At 46.7% G+C, this 13758-nt stretch overlaps 1 non-coding gene across 1 annotated transcript; it reads left to right on the forward strand.

Moving 5' to 3' along the window:
- Nucleotides 1-9829: 9829 nt before the first annotated feature.
- On the forward strand, nucleotides 9830-9911 carry TRNAL-UAG (transfer RNA leucine (anticodon UAG)). The gene has a single exon. It is a non-coding gene; the product is annotated as a tRNA-Leu (tRNA).
- Nucleotides 9912-13758: the final 3847 nt, after the last annotated feature.

Below are 13758 nucleotides of genomic sequence, written 5' to 3' on the forward strand. Positions count from 1 at the left end.
GAAATTTTAGAAATTTCACACATTCTAGATAGAAAAGTAGTAACAATGACATGTTTTGAGGGATTTCTCTCATTCCATCTTCCTAGCACTTTGGGAGGCCGAGGCCGGCAGATCACCTGAGGTCAGAAGTTCGAGACCAGCCTGGCCAAAACGGTGAAACCCTGTCTTTAGTAAAAATACAAAAAAGCAGCCGGGCGCGCCTGTAGTCCCAGCTACTCTGGAGGCTGAGGCACGAGAATCGCTTGAACCCTGGAGGCAGAGGTTGCAGTGAGCCGAGATCGCGCCACTGCACTCCAGCCTGGGTGAAGGAGTGAGACTCCGTCGCAAAAAAACAAAAACAAAAAAATAAAAAAGAAAAAAGAACAAAACTGAGGCTTATAGAGATAATGACATGCCCCAGGTGAGGCAGCTAGAAAAGGCAGAGCCAGCAGTAAATCCAGACTTCTCTGATTTCAAAGTTCAGGCTCTCCAAAGAACTTTTTTCCTTATTTATAAACCCCAAAGAGAGTAAACTCCAGCTTTTGGCAAGAGACAAAATTGCACCTGGAATTCTGACCCTGGGGCCGTCAGGCAGGAAGGGAAGATCAAAGATGCTGAACTAGTCTGTCCAAGCCCAAAGCAAGATTGGAAAAAAAAAAAAAGACGCTACTGCTTAAAGCTCTATGGCCCTTGGGCAAGTTATTTTACTTCTCTGAGCCTCTGTCATTTTTGTCTGCCCAGCAGGAGTGTCCTTCTTTGCATTAGCGTCTTGGTTAGTCTTCAGGGAACCAGTTCACCCTATTCTCAATTCAGGAAAATAGCCCTTCCCACTCCCCTGGCTCCAAAAATGGACACATGACCAGACCTGGCCAATTAGCATATTTCATCTCTTCAGCCTCATTGATTGGTTCAGGGATGAGCATGTGATCCAAGTTAGGCCAGTGAAATACTAATCTGGGCCTTTTACAGTAACCATAAAAAGAGAATGTCTCTTTTCCAGGGAGTTGAGCAGATAGGATGTAATAGTAGAGTTTCTGAGCATTAATTCTTATGGCAAATATTTATTAAGCTCCTATTGTGTGCCAAATATGGTGCTAGGAATTGGGGGAAACACTTGCCTTCAAGGAGATGTCTACTGCGGTAAAATAAAATTACTCAAGGCCGGGCAAGGTGGCTCACACATGTAATGTCAGAGCTTTGGGAGGCCAAGGCAGGAGGATCAATGGGGCCAGGAGTTCAAAACCAGCCTGGGCAACATAGCAAGACCCCTGTCTCTAAAATAAAACATTAAAAAAAAAACAACCCAGGTATGGTGGTGTGTGCCTGTAGTCTCAGATACTCAGGAGGCTGAGGCAGGAGGATCCCTTGGGCCCAGCAGTTTGAAACTGCAGTGAGCTATGATCATGCAGTGCACTTCAGCCTGGGCAACAGAGTGAGACCCTGTCTCTAAAAATTAAATAAATAAATGAAAAAGGCCAGGCTCAGTGGCTCACGCCTGTGATCACAATACTTTGGGAGGCAGGCAGATTGCTGGAGCTCAGGAATTCGAGACCAGCCTGGGCAACATAGTGAAACCTCATCTTTATAAAAAAATACAAAAATTAGCCAGATGTGGTGGCTTGCATCTATGGTCCCAGCTACTCAGGAGGCTGAGGTGGGAAGAACACTTGGACCTGGGAGGCAGAGTTTGCAGTGAGCCAAGATCCCGCCACTACACTCTAGCCTGAGGGACAGAGTAAGACCTTCTCTCAAAAAACAAAAACAAAAACAAACCACAAACAAAAAAGAAAGTGAAAAGACAATCAGAGAATGGGGAAAAAATATTTGCAAATCATATCTGATAAGGGATTTGCAGCTAGAATATATAAAGAATTGTTACAACTCAATAATAAAAGATAAATACTCCAATTTAAACATGGGCCAAAGATTGGAATAGACATTTCTCCAAAGAAGATATACAAATGGCCAATAAGGACATGAAAAGGTGCTCAACGTCATTAGCCACTAAGAAAATGCAAGGCCAGGCACGGTGGCTCATGCCTGTAATCCTAGCACTTTGGGAGGCCAAGGTGGGATGATGGTGTGAGCCCAAGAGCTCCAGATCAGCAAAGGCAACATAACAAGACCCTCATCTCTACAAAAAAAAAAAAAAAAAAAAATAGAAAAATTAGCCAGGCTCGGTGGTGTGTGCCTGTAGTCCCAGCTACTCGACAGGCTGAGGTTGGAGGATAGCTTGAGCCCAGGAGTTGGAGGCTGCAGTGAGCTATGATTGCACCACTGCACTCCAGCGTGGGTGACCAAAAAAAGCAAGTCAAAACACACCCACTACCCACTAGCATGACTATAATCAAAATCGCAGATAATAGCAAGTGTTGGCAAGGATGTGGAGAAACTAGAACCCTCATACACTGCTGGTGGGAATGGAAAGCAGTTTGGCAATTCTTAAAAAAAAATTAAACATGAAGTTACCATATAACCCAGCAATTCAAATCCTAGCAGAAATGAAAACATATGTCCACACAAAAACTTATACAAAATGTTCATGGGAATATTATTCATAATAGGCAAAAGGTGAAAACAATCCAAATGACTGATGAATGTATAATTAAAATGCAGTAGGCCAGGCGGTGGCTTATGCCTGTAATCCCAGCACTTTGAGAGGCCGAGGTGGGCGGATCACTTGAGGCCAGGCTGGTCTTGAACTCCTGGCAACAACGTGGTGAAACTCCGTCTCTATTAAAAATACAAAAATTAGCCAGGTGTGATGGCATATGCCTGAAATCCCAGCTACTCGGGAGGCTGAGGCAGGAGAATCACTTGAACCTGGGAGGCAGAGGTTGCAGTGAGCCGAAGTCACACCACTGCACTCCAGCCTGGGCGACAGAGCGAGACTCCATCTCAACAAAGAAAAGAAGGCAGTAGATTCATACAATGAAATACTATTTGGCAACAAAAAGGAATGAAGTGCTGATATATGCTACAACATGGATGAACCTTAAAAAATATGCTATGTGAAAAAAGCCAGACACAAAAGACAACATACTATGTGATTTCATTTATATCAGTGAATAGGACAATCGATCCATAAAGAGAGAAGTAGATTAGTGGTTGCCAGGGGCTGGGAAGGGAGCCTGGGGAGAGGGGGAGTGACTATTAATAGTTGTAGAGTTTCTTCTTTGGGGTGATGAAAATGTCCTAAAATTGATTGTACTGATGGTTGCACAATTCTGTGAATACACTAAAAACCACTGAATTATACTTTTTTAATGGGTGTATGGGCCAGGCGCGGTAGCTCACATCTGTAATCCCAGCACTTTGGGACGCCGAGGTAGGTGGATCACTTGAGCCCAGGAGTTGTAGACTAGTCTGGGCAACATGGCAAAACCCCGTCTCTGCTAAAAATACAAAAATTAGCCAGGTGTGGTGGTGGATGCCTGTAGTCCCAGCTACTTGGGAGGCTGAGGCAAGAGACTCGCTTGAACTAGGGAGGTGGAGGTTGCAGTGAGCTGAGATCATACCACTGCACTCCAGCCTGAGTGACAGAGCGAGACTCTGTCTCAAAAAAAAAAAAAAAAAAAAGTGTGTGAATTATATCAGCAATTATAACAGCAATAAAGCTGTCACAAAACAAAACAAAAAAGACTCATGGTGTTTCCATCTCACCACAGTGATAGAGCCCCAGGTCTTACAGTCACAGTCACGTGGCTGTTCCCAACTGCAACAAGACGGGTGTAATCCTCCCATCTGCTCAGGGTGGGGCTGAAGAGCTGCACTGGCCGCAGGCACCACAGGAAGGGTCTGGTTTCCAAACTGTTAACTGCCCAAATTCCCTGTGCACAGTGGGCTTGGGTTGTGTGTTTCACCTCTTTGGCTCAGAGGTCCTGGGCCTACTAGGTATGAGAAATGCCCAACACAGAGCCATCTGGATGGCCCACCTGTAGCTACTGAAAGACTTAAGGAAGTGATGAGACACCACTCTTCTAGTATTTATTTAATTTAGTTAATTTATTTGTGTATTTGTTTTGAGACAGAGTCTTGCTCTGTCACCCAGGCTGGAGTGCAGTGGCACAGTCTTGGTTCACTGCAGCCTCCACCTCCCAGGTTCAAGCAATTCTCCTGCCTCAGCCTTCCAAGTAGCTGGGTTACAGGCACCTGCCACCAAGCGCAGCTAATTTTTGGTATTTTTAGTATAGACGGGGTTTTACCATGTTGGCCAGGCTGGTCTTGAACTCCTGCTTCAGGTGATCTACCTGCCTCGGCCTCCCAAAGTGCCGGGGATTACAGGCATGAGCCACCACACTCGACCCCCACTCTTCTTTTAGATCGCATGTTCCTCTCCTACCCTGTGCAAAGCCAACCCCGGGATGAGAGTGGGACACATCAGGGCTTCGAGTTTTCATTCACCTATATATTTGCACAGGAAAAGATCTGGAAAGTACTTTCTTTCTTCTTTTTTTTTTTTTTTAAGATGGAGTTTCACTCTTGTTGCCCAGGCTGGAATGCAGTGGCGCAGTTTCGGCTTACTGCAACATCTGCCTCCAGGATTCAAGCAATTCTCCCGCCTCAACCTCCCAAGTATCTGAGATTACAGGCGTCCGCCACTACACCCAGCTAATTTTTGTATTGTACTAGAGATGGGGTTTCACCATGTTGGTCAGGCTGGTCTCGAACTCCTGACCTCAAGTGATCTGCCTGCCTCAGCCTCCCAAAGTGCTGGGATTACAGGTGTGAGCCACCGTGCCCGGCTTTTTCTCTTTTTCTTTTCTTTTTCTTTTTCTTTTTTTTTTATTTGAGACAATCTGGCTCTGTCACCCAGGCTGGAGGTCAGTGGCATGATCTTGGCTCACTGTAACCTCCGCCTCCTGGATTCAAGCGATTCTCCTGCCTCAGCCTCCCAAGAAGCTGGAACTACAGGAGGGCGCCACCATGCCCAGCTAATTTTTGTATTTTTAATAGAGATGGGGTTTTGCCATGTTGGCCAGTCTGGTCTCAAACTCCTGACCTCAGTGACCTCAGGTGATCCGCCTGCCTCAGCTTCCCAAAGTGCTGGGATCACAGGCGTGAGCCACTGTGCCCAGCCCAAACTGGTACTCTTCATAATGGTTACTTCTGAGCTGTGGGATTCGGTTGTGAAGGAGGGCTGTGGTGAGGGAGAGAATTTCCCTGTTAACTTGATGCCTGTGATTTGACTTTTTTTCTTTTTTTATCTTATTCTTTTGATTTGACATTAAAAAAATGTACAACGAGCATGCATTACATTACAATTTTTTTTCTTTTTTTTTGAGACAGAGTCTCACTCTGTCACCCAGGCTGGAGTGCAGTGGCGCAGTCTCAGCTCGCTGCAACCTCTGCCTCCCGGATTCAAGCAATTCTCCTGCTTTAGCCTTCTGAGTAGCTGGGGCTACAGGTGCCTGCCACCATACGTGGCTAATTTTTGTATTTTTAGTAGAGACAGGGTTTCACCTTGTTGGTCAGCCTGGTCTCGAACTCATGACCTCAGGTGATCCACCAGCCTCGGCCTCCCAAATTGCTGGGACTATAGGCGTGAGCCACCGTGCCCGGCCTATATTACAAATTTTAAAAAGACAAAACCCAGGTCCCTTACCAAAGTATTGACAGAGTTTAACTGGGTGGAGACATGAAAAGATATTTTTTTATTTGTGCTTTTCCTTTCTTCGCTTGAGTTTCAACAAGGAAAATGGGTTACTTTTGCAAAAGTTATTTTTAAATGTCACATAGAAAAATAAAAAATAAAAAACCAAACATAGCCCAGCTGCTCTGGCGCCTGTGGCCTCCCCACCCTTGCCTGGCTGTGGCTGGGCTTTGCATGGGCTTTGCATATGAGCCGCCCTGGCGGCGTCACCCTTGAAGGCATGAATCACCAGAGACGCCTCGTCAGCAGGACTGTGGGAGGCCAGCAGGGCGACGGGGCCTGGAGAAATGCAGGGCGGAGCAGAGGAACTGGCGGCCTTGCCTCCAACACTGGATTTTATTTTTTAAATGGAGTCTTGCTTTGTGCCCAGGTTGGAGTGCAGTGGCACGATCTCTGCTCACCACAACCTCCGCCTCCTGGGTTCAAGTGATTCTCCTGCCTCAGGCTCCTGAGTAGCTGGGATTACAGGAGCGTGCCACCACGCCCAGCTAATTTTTGTATTTTTAGTGGAGACGGAGTTTCACCATGTTGACAGGCTGGTCTCAAACTCCTGACCTCAGGTGATCCGCCCGCCTCGGCCTCCCAAAGTGCTGGGATCACAGGCGGGAGCCACCGCGCCTGGCTCCACCACTGGATTGTTATTCTGTTACAGAAGCAACTCCAGCGCAAGGGTTCTAAGCAACTCCAGAAACAGCTCTCATCCCCCTCCCCGAGCCCGCAAGGCCTGCTTTTTGCCTGATGAGGCCTAGTAGGTGCAGGACAGGTATTGACTTGCATTAAATGATCAGAGACAGAGTTAGGGGACGTGATGCTGTTGGCAGATGGACTAACTGCCGGAAGATGCTTTGAGCAATTGTAGGGGAATTTACCTAAAGAGGACGCTGCTTCCTTCTTGTGGCCACAGAGGGCAAGTCACAAGTCACAAAATAACTTTTGCAAAAGTAACGGGTGTTCCTTGCTGAAACTCAAGTCCAGACAAAAGTTCTCTGAGCCCTTATGTTGGGCAGCTCCAGCTGAAAGCATCTGTCTCTGACTCTTAAGTTCATGTGGCAAGATGGAGTGGACTTAACCAAGAATGCAAAACTATTTTTTTTCAAGGAATATTCCTGCTGCCAGCACTGTTCTAGGTCCTGAGGATACAGCAGTGGATGAACAAGACACCATCACCTGCCTTCCTGGAGTTGACCTCCTAGCAGGGCCCAGTATCATCCTGGGAGAGACCCCCTACTTGAAACAGGGGGTTTGGAGAGATGTGTGTGGAATACCACCAAGTGGCCAGTGCCTGTATAAGAACCCTTGTGGTGGCTGGGCCACAGTGGCTCACTCCTGTAATCCCAGCACTTTGGGAGGCTGAGGCTGGTGGGTCACCTGAGGTCAAGGAGTTTGAGACCAGCCTGGCCAACATGGCAAAACCCCGTCTCTACTGAAAATACAAAAAAACCAAAAACAATTAGCTGGGCTTGGTGACGGGTGCCTGTCATCCCAGCTACTCGGGAGGCTGAGGCATGAGAATTGCTTGAACCTGGGAGGCGGAGGTTGCAGTAAGCCAAGATCATGCCATTGCACTCCAGCCTGGGCGACAAGAACAAAACTCTGTCTTAAAACAAAACAAAACAAAACAGAAGAAAACAAAAACCAAAAAGAACCCTTGTGGTGGGAACCCTTGAGATACCGGGAGAGAACAAAGTCATCACCGTCACCCTTCTCATATGTGCCAGAGATTCATCTAAATGCTTGGCGCATGTTTAGACACAAGATCTCTCTCTGTCACCCAGGCTAGAGTGCGGTGGTATGATCATAGCTCACTGTAGCCTCAAACTCCTGGCCTCAAGCAATCCTCCCACCTCAACCTCCCAAAGGGATGGGATTACTGGCGTGAGCCACCATACCTGGCCAAATTACCACATTTAATCTGTATTGACTTTATCCTCTGATATAACCGGAGCAGTGCCTGACACATTGTAGGTGCTCATGAAACATTTGCAGAATGAATGAGTTTAATCCTCACAGCAAATCCTGTGGGGTAGATACTATCATTATCACTCCATTACAGGGATGAGCAACTGAGGCCCAGAGAGAAGCAACTTTTCCAAGATCACACAGCTCATGGGAGTTCAGACTGTGTCATTCCCAAGCCCATGGGTTTACCCACTTGATTAGTTTCTTATTGCTGCTGTAACAAATTAACACAAATTTAGTGGCTTAAAGCAACACAGATTTATAGTGGTACTGTTCTGGAAGTCGGAAATGCTAACATTGAGGTGTCAGACACCTTGTGTTCCCTTTTTGGTGCCTCTAGAGGTGAATCAATTTCCTTACCTTTTCCAGCCTCTAGAGACTGCCGACATTCTGTGGCTTGTGGCTACATCACTGGGACCTCTGTTTTCACCCTCATACCTCCTTGAATTCCTGCGTCTTTCTTTTTCTTTTCTGAGATGGAATCTCGCTCTGTCGCTCAGGCTGGATTGCGGTTGCGCGATCTCAGCTCACTGCAACCTCCGCCTCCTGGGTTCAGGTGCTTCTCCTGCCTCAGCCTCCCGAATAGCTGGGATTACAGGCACATGCCACCATGCCTGGCTAATTTTTTGTATTTTTAGTAGAGACGACATTTCACCATGTTGGCCAGGCTGGTCTCGAACTCCTGACCTCCAGCAATTTGCCCACCTCAACCTCCCAAAGTGCTGGGATTACAGGCATGAGCCATCGCGCCTGGCTACCTGTTTCTTTCTTATAAGGACTTTTGTGATTATATTGGGACCACCTGGATAATCCAGGCTCCTCTCCCCATCAGAAGATCCTTAATTTAATCACAACTGCAAAAGTCCCTTTTGCCACGGAAGGTAACATATTTACACGTTCAAGTGCGGGCATCTTTAGGGGTCATTATACAGACTGCCACACCCACTTATCCAACTGTCTCTACAACCTTGGATTTTTGTTTGCCATTTTCCTTAACCGTGCAAGAAAATAGACAACCCTGTGTGACTGTGAAATTAGGAAAATGCATACTGAAAAGATGGGAAACTCCTGAAAGAGAAGGAAGGGGGAATAGAACTTGGGGACATCAAAGGAGACTTGAATTTTATCTAGAGTGTTAATTTTAATTTTAATTTAAACAATTTGAGGCCAGGTGCGGTGGCTCATGTCTGTAATCCCAGCCCTTTGGGAGGCCGAGGCGGGCGGATCACCTGAGGTCAGGAGTTCGAGACCAGCCTGACCAATATGATGAAACCCCGTCTCTACTAAAAATGCAAAAATTAGCCGGGCGTTGGTGGCATGCGACTGTAATCCCAGCTACTTGGGAGGCTGAGACAGGAGAATCGCTTGAACCTGGAAGATGGAGGTTGCAGTGAGCCGAGATCGCGCCATTGCACTCCAGCCTGGGCAACAGGAGCGAAACTCAGTCTCAGAAAAAAAAAAAAAATTGAAGCGAATATGCAAAATGTTAGTAATAATTCGAGATGATAGGAAATGGAATTTTGCTAGGTTATGCTCTATATTTATTGCTTTTTTTTTTTTTTTCTAAAAGCACTAAAATCCTCTGCACGTACGAACAAACGTCTTGGGAGGCTGTGGAATGCCGGCTGGCTGGGGCACCCGAGGCTAGTTACTTAGCATCTCTATTTTCCTCCTCTGTAAAATAGGTCGCACAGCTTATGAAAGCTTAATAGTTTTTGATATGTTAGGAGCCCACACATGCAAAGAATCTGCAACAACGTTCAATGGTTTTCCTCCCTGAACTCTTGATTTACATCGCGAGGGCAAGGGCTAGGACATGAGGCCACTCAGGGCTACAGAGGGGCCTTGAACTGGACACAGCGTCCGCACCTTGGGGACCCAACGTACAAACTGGGGCTCCACGCAAGATCCCGGCCCACCCGGGAGGAAGCGGCAGCACGGGAGCGCCCCTACGTGGCTGTAGGCAGGATCACGCCCAAGGAAAACTCAAAATCAAATCCAAACACACTTGTGAGGATTTAATATTAAAAATATTAATGTTTGATATGTAGGCACTCTTCATTTTAATAGTGCGTTCCTAGTGTGTTTACTGCTGCTGATCGCGAGAGCACTGTGACTCCAAGTCTCCATGAGCAACGCAGGAGACAGCGGTTCTATGTTGAGCATGCGCAAACTTTGAGGGCGGGGCGCCTGCATCATCGCACTAATATGCTGGCATAGCAAGCCCTACAAACGGGAGGTAGCGTGGCCGAGTGGTCTAAGGCGCTGGATTTAGGCTCCAGTCATTTCGATGGCGTGGGTTCGAATCCCACCGCTGCCACACCCCAGAAGGTCTCACTTTTCTATCCATAAACCATCTTTTTATGTAGTCCTCTATGTAGTCCTTTCCCAACTTCTCTTCCTTTTTTCTCCTTTCTGATGTCTTTCTTTTTTAAAGCTTTAGATTGCTTATAATTGATTTTTTTTAATGGAAGGGGGAAGGGAAGAGAAAAGGCAGAAACTGCAGTGTAGGCTCTTTCACTGTCTAGCCCAATACACAAACCTCTCTTTCACCTACCCATCCAGCTCCCTCAAAACAAAACAAAAAAACAAAACACATCTCCCCATTTCCAGGGGAAAGCATCTGAGCTAGCTTGAAAAGTTCCCAACAGCCTGTCTGGGTCTTCCCGGGGTTAGTTGGGGGTGGTTGTAATCATGACCTGAGTTAGGGACGGGGGTCCCTTTCTGGCCTGCTCTGTGTACTTTAGAGGGCTCCAGGGACCCCATAAACCTCTGTTGTCAGGTGACCCTGGAGTAGTAGGGGTCTGGCCCTATGTGGGGGTGCCAACCTTGAGGTCTCTGCTTCATTGATTCACCTCTTACTTGGTTTTCAGGCTTGATTTAGGGGCCTTCATTTATAAACAGTTGTTGAGCTGTTTATGAAGGGCCTACTATGTGCCAGAAACCGTGCTCGTCCTGAGGCTGTGGTGGTGTACAAGGCAGGCATGTTTTTGAACCCATCGACTTCGCAGACATTGTCATTTTAATTAATTACACCTGTGAGGAGTGTTAGGCAGTACAGCATGCTAACCTGGCCCCTGAGAAGCAAGGAAGTGACATTTAGCTGGGGCCTGAAATTGAGATTAGCCAAGTGAAGGCGCGGGAGGGGATTTCCAAGAGGGAACTCCTAAAGAGCCTGGTAAGGCTGAGACGCTGTGAAGGCAATTCAGGGCAGCTGCACAGAGAGTGGAGGTGGAGTATTGGCAATAGGTGAGGCGAAGAGATAGGCAAAGAGGGCCATGAATGCCGAGTTAAGGCTTTGAACTTGGTCCCTTCCCAAGGGCAATGGGAAACCATGGAAGGCTTTTGAGCTAGAGAGTGGCATGTTCCAATTTGGAATTTAGAAAGTTCACTGGTTGGGCACGGTGGCTCACACCTGTAATTCCAGCACTTTGGGAGGCTGAGGCGGGTGGGTCACCTGAGGTTAGGAGTTTGAGACCAGCCTGGCCAACACGGTGAAACCCCGTCTCTACCAAAAATACGAAATTTAGCTGGGCATGGTGGTGCACACCTGTAATCCCAGCTACTTGGGAGGCTGAGACAGGAGAATTGCTTGAACCTGGGAGGCGGAGGTTGCAGTGAGCCGAGATCGCACCACTGCACTCCAGTCTGGGCGATTGAGTGAAACTCCGTCTCAAAAAAAAAAAAAAAAAAGAAAGAAAGAAAGAAAAGAAAAAAAGAAAGAAAAGAAAGTTCCCGCTGGCAGCAGGGACAGGAGGTCCCTTCAATGTCTATTGCAATTGTCTAGGAGAAAGGACAGTGGTTTGTACCACAATAGTGGCCGGGTGCGGGACAGAAGGAGTGAGTCAGGGAGACATTTTAGAGATAGATTTGACAGAATCCACTGATGAGCATGTCGAGAAGAAGAGGATCACGTCAAAAGTGACGCCCAGGATTTGGGCTTGGGTCATTGGATGGCTGGTGGTGCCTCTCCTCTCCTGGGAGGGAACACAAGATAGATGGAAAGCAGGTTTGTGGGAGATGATGACTTCAGTTTGATTTTCATTGAGCTGGAGATTCTTGTGGGATATGGGGTTGAGTAGGAGGTTGGACATAGATTTCTGGAGGTCAAGAGAGCACTCCAAGGAAATGATACAGATTTGGGAGGTATTAGAGACTGAGGCCAGGGGAAGGGATGAACTCATCCAGAAAGAGCCCACAGAGGGAGAAGAGGGGCCAAGACAGAGACCCGAGAGACATCATCTTAAAGGGAGGGCAGTGGAAGAAAAGCCAGTGAAAGAGATGCGAAAGAGACGGGAAAGGACTGGCCAGCGATATACGTGGAAAACAGGTGTGGTTTCATAGAGCCCAAGAAATGCGGATCAAGAAGGAGGGGGCAGTCAACTATGCTGAACACAGCTAAGATAACTGGCAAAATAAAGACGGAAAAATATCTATTAAGATTTATGGACAAGATCATTGATGATCTTAAAGCCATTTTGGAATGGGTTGAGGAGAAGAAATGGAAACATAAGTATGGTCAATTCATCACAAAATTTGATTTTGAAAAGGAGGAGCAAAAGGAACAGTTGTGGGAGGGAAAATGGCGGAATCAAAGGAGGATTTTTTTTTTTATTTTAAAGATGGGGTCTCACCCTGTTGCCCAGGCTGGAGTGTAGTGGTGCAATCATAGCTTACTGCAGACTCAAACTCCTGGACTCAGGTGATTCTCTTGCCTCAGCCTCCTGGGTGCCACCACACCTGGCTAATTAAAAAAAAATTTTTTTTATGTAGAGGCAGGGTTCTCACCAAATCGCCCAGGGTGGTTTTGAACTCCCGACCTCAAGCAATCCTCCAGCCTTAGCCTCCCAAAATGTTGGGATTACAGGTGTGAGCCACTATGCCCTGCTGGGAAGATATTTTCAAGATGAGAGAGACTTGAGGATGTTTTAGATGCCTGGCATTGGGTTTACAACTGGGAATAGCTTCAGCACCCATAATGGAAAGCTTATGAGTTTGTCTTGATAATCCCTTCAGATCGACTATGTCACCTTGGGCTGCCCACTCTGACAATTCTGTTTTCTGCATTTGCGATGCTTCTCCTTAGCGTCTCCAAGTAAGCTAGAACCTCCTACTTGCCCTTTCAGAACCTCATGGAGGCTAGTGGTTTGGGCAGTCTCAAAAATTCTTACAGTGATTCAGTTTTCCTGTTGGGTGGGGATGCCACCTCCTTTTCCATTGGATAAAGATGCTTGAAAGGAAAAAAGCTTTTTTGACATAGCGATCCATGTTGTCCCCATGCCCAGGGTTTACACATTCTGCTTCCAGAGTGTTAGGAAATAGATGAGTTGGAGAAATCCAGAAAACAAAGAAATTGATTCTTGGCTTTTGGATTTTCAAAAGTAGGTTTGGCACTAGTCAAAAGATCTAGAAAATAACGTGAGCAGTGTGAGATTGTTTTTCCTGCTCGAAGAACAGATTTCCCAGGATTAGCAGGGAGAAGAAAGAGAGGAAGGAAGTGAGTTTGGATGTAAACATGTTATCGAGAGGAAAGGAAGCCCCAGGACCGCCAGCTTCAAATGGTCCGAGGTTTGCGGCTCTGAGAGAACGAGACCAGAGTTCAACCGCAAGCCTTGGCATGGCCAGGGTGTAGAAGAATAGAAGTTACCACGTGTTGTGTTTAGGCCAGTGGCGGCTTAGGCGGTGCTCCTCCAAATTCCCCCAGCTGTAGAGCAGAAACCCCCACCCTCCTCTGCTCTTTGGAATGAGACAAAGCCCCAGTTTTCGTCATCTATAAAAGGAGTGTAATAAACCCTATTTAAGAGTAGCTGTAAGAATTAAATAAGATCATATAGATGAAAGCTCTTTCACACTGTCAAGCATTAAACAGACATAGGATTATTATTGATCTTTCAAAAATTATATACACACATAAAATTCAGCCTAGCAGAGAGGAGCACACATTTTTTTTTAGCTCCTTCCCAAACTGCTCACCTTGTTCAGCAGAGTGGGACACACACTGCGGTGGCCATGTTGGTTCTGATGAGCCCTTTCGATCCCATCCACCTCAGGCTTGTGATGCTTTTCTTCTCTGCCAGTCCCACGTGTGCATATTATGATCTATACATGGTTGTATTTACACACTGATGTCTTGGTACTTACAACTGATAACTGATACCAAGATGATA

The sequence above is a fragment of the Gorilla gorilla genome, chromosome 18 (genome assembly GCF_029281585.2).
Source record: "Gorilla gorilla gorilla isolate KB3781 chromosome 18, NHGRI_mGorGor1-v2.1_pri, whole genome shotgun sequence".
In the NCBI taxonomy this organism is placed as follows: Eukaryota; Metazoa; Chordata; class Mammalia; order Primates; family Hominidae; genus Gorilla; species Gorilla gorilla.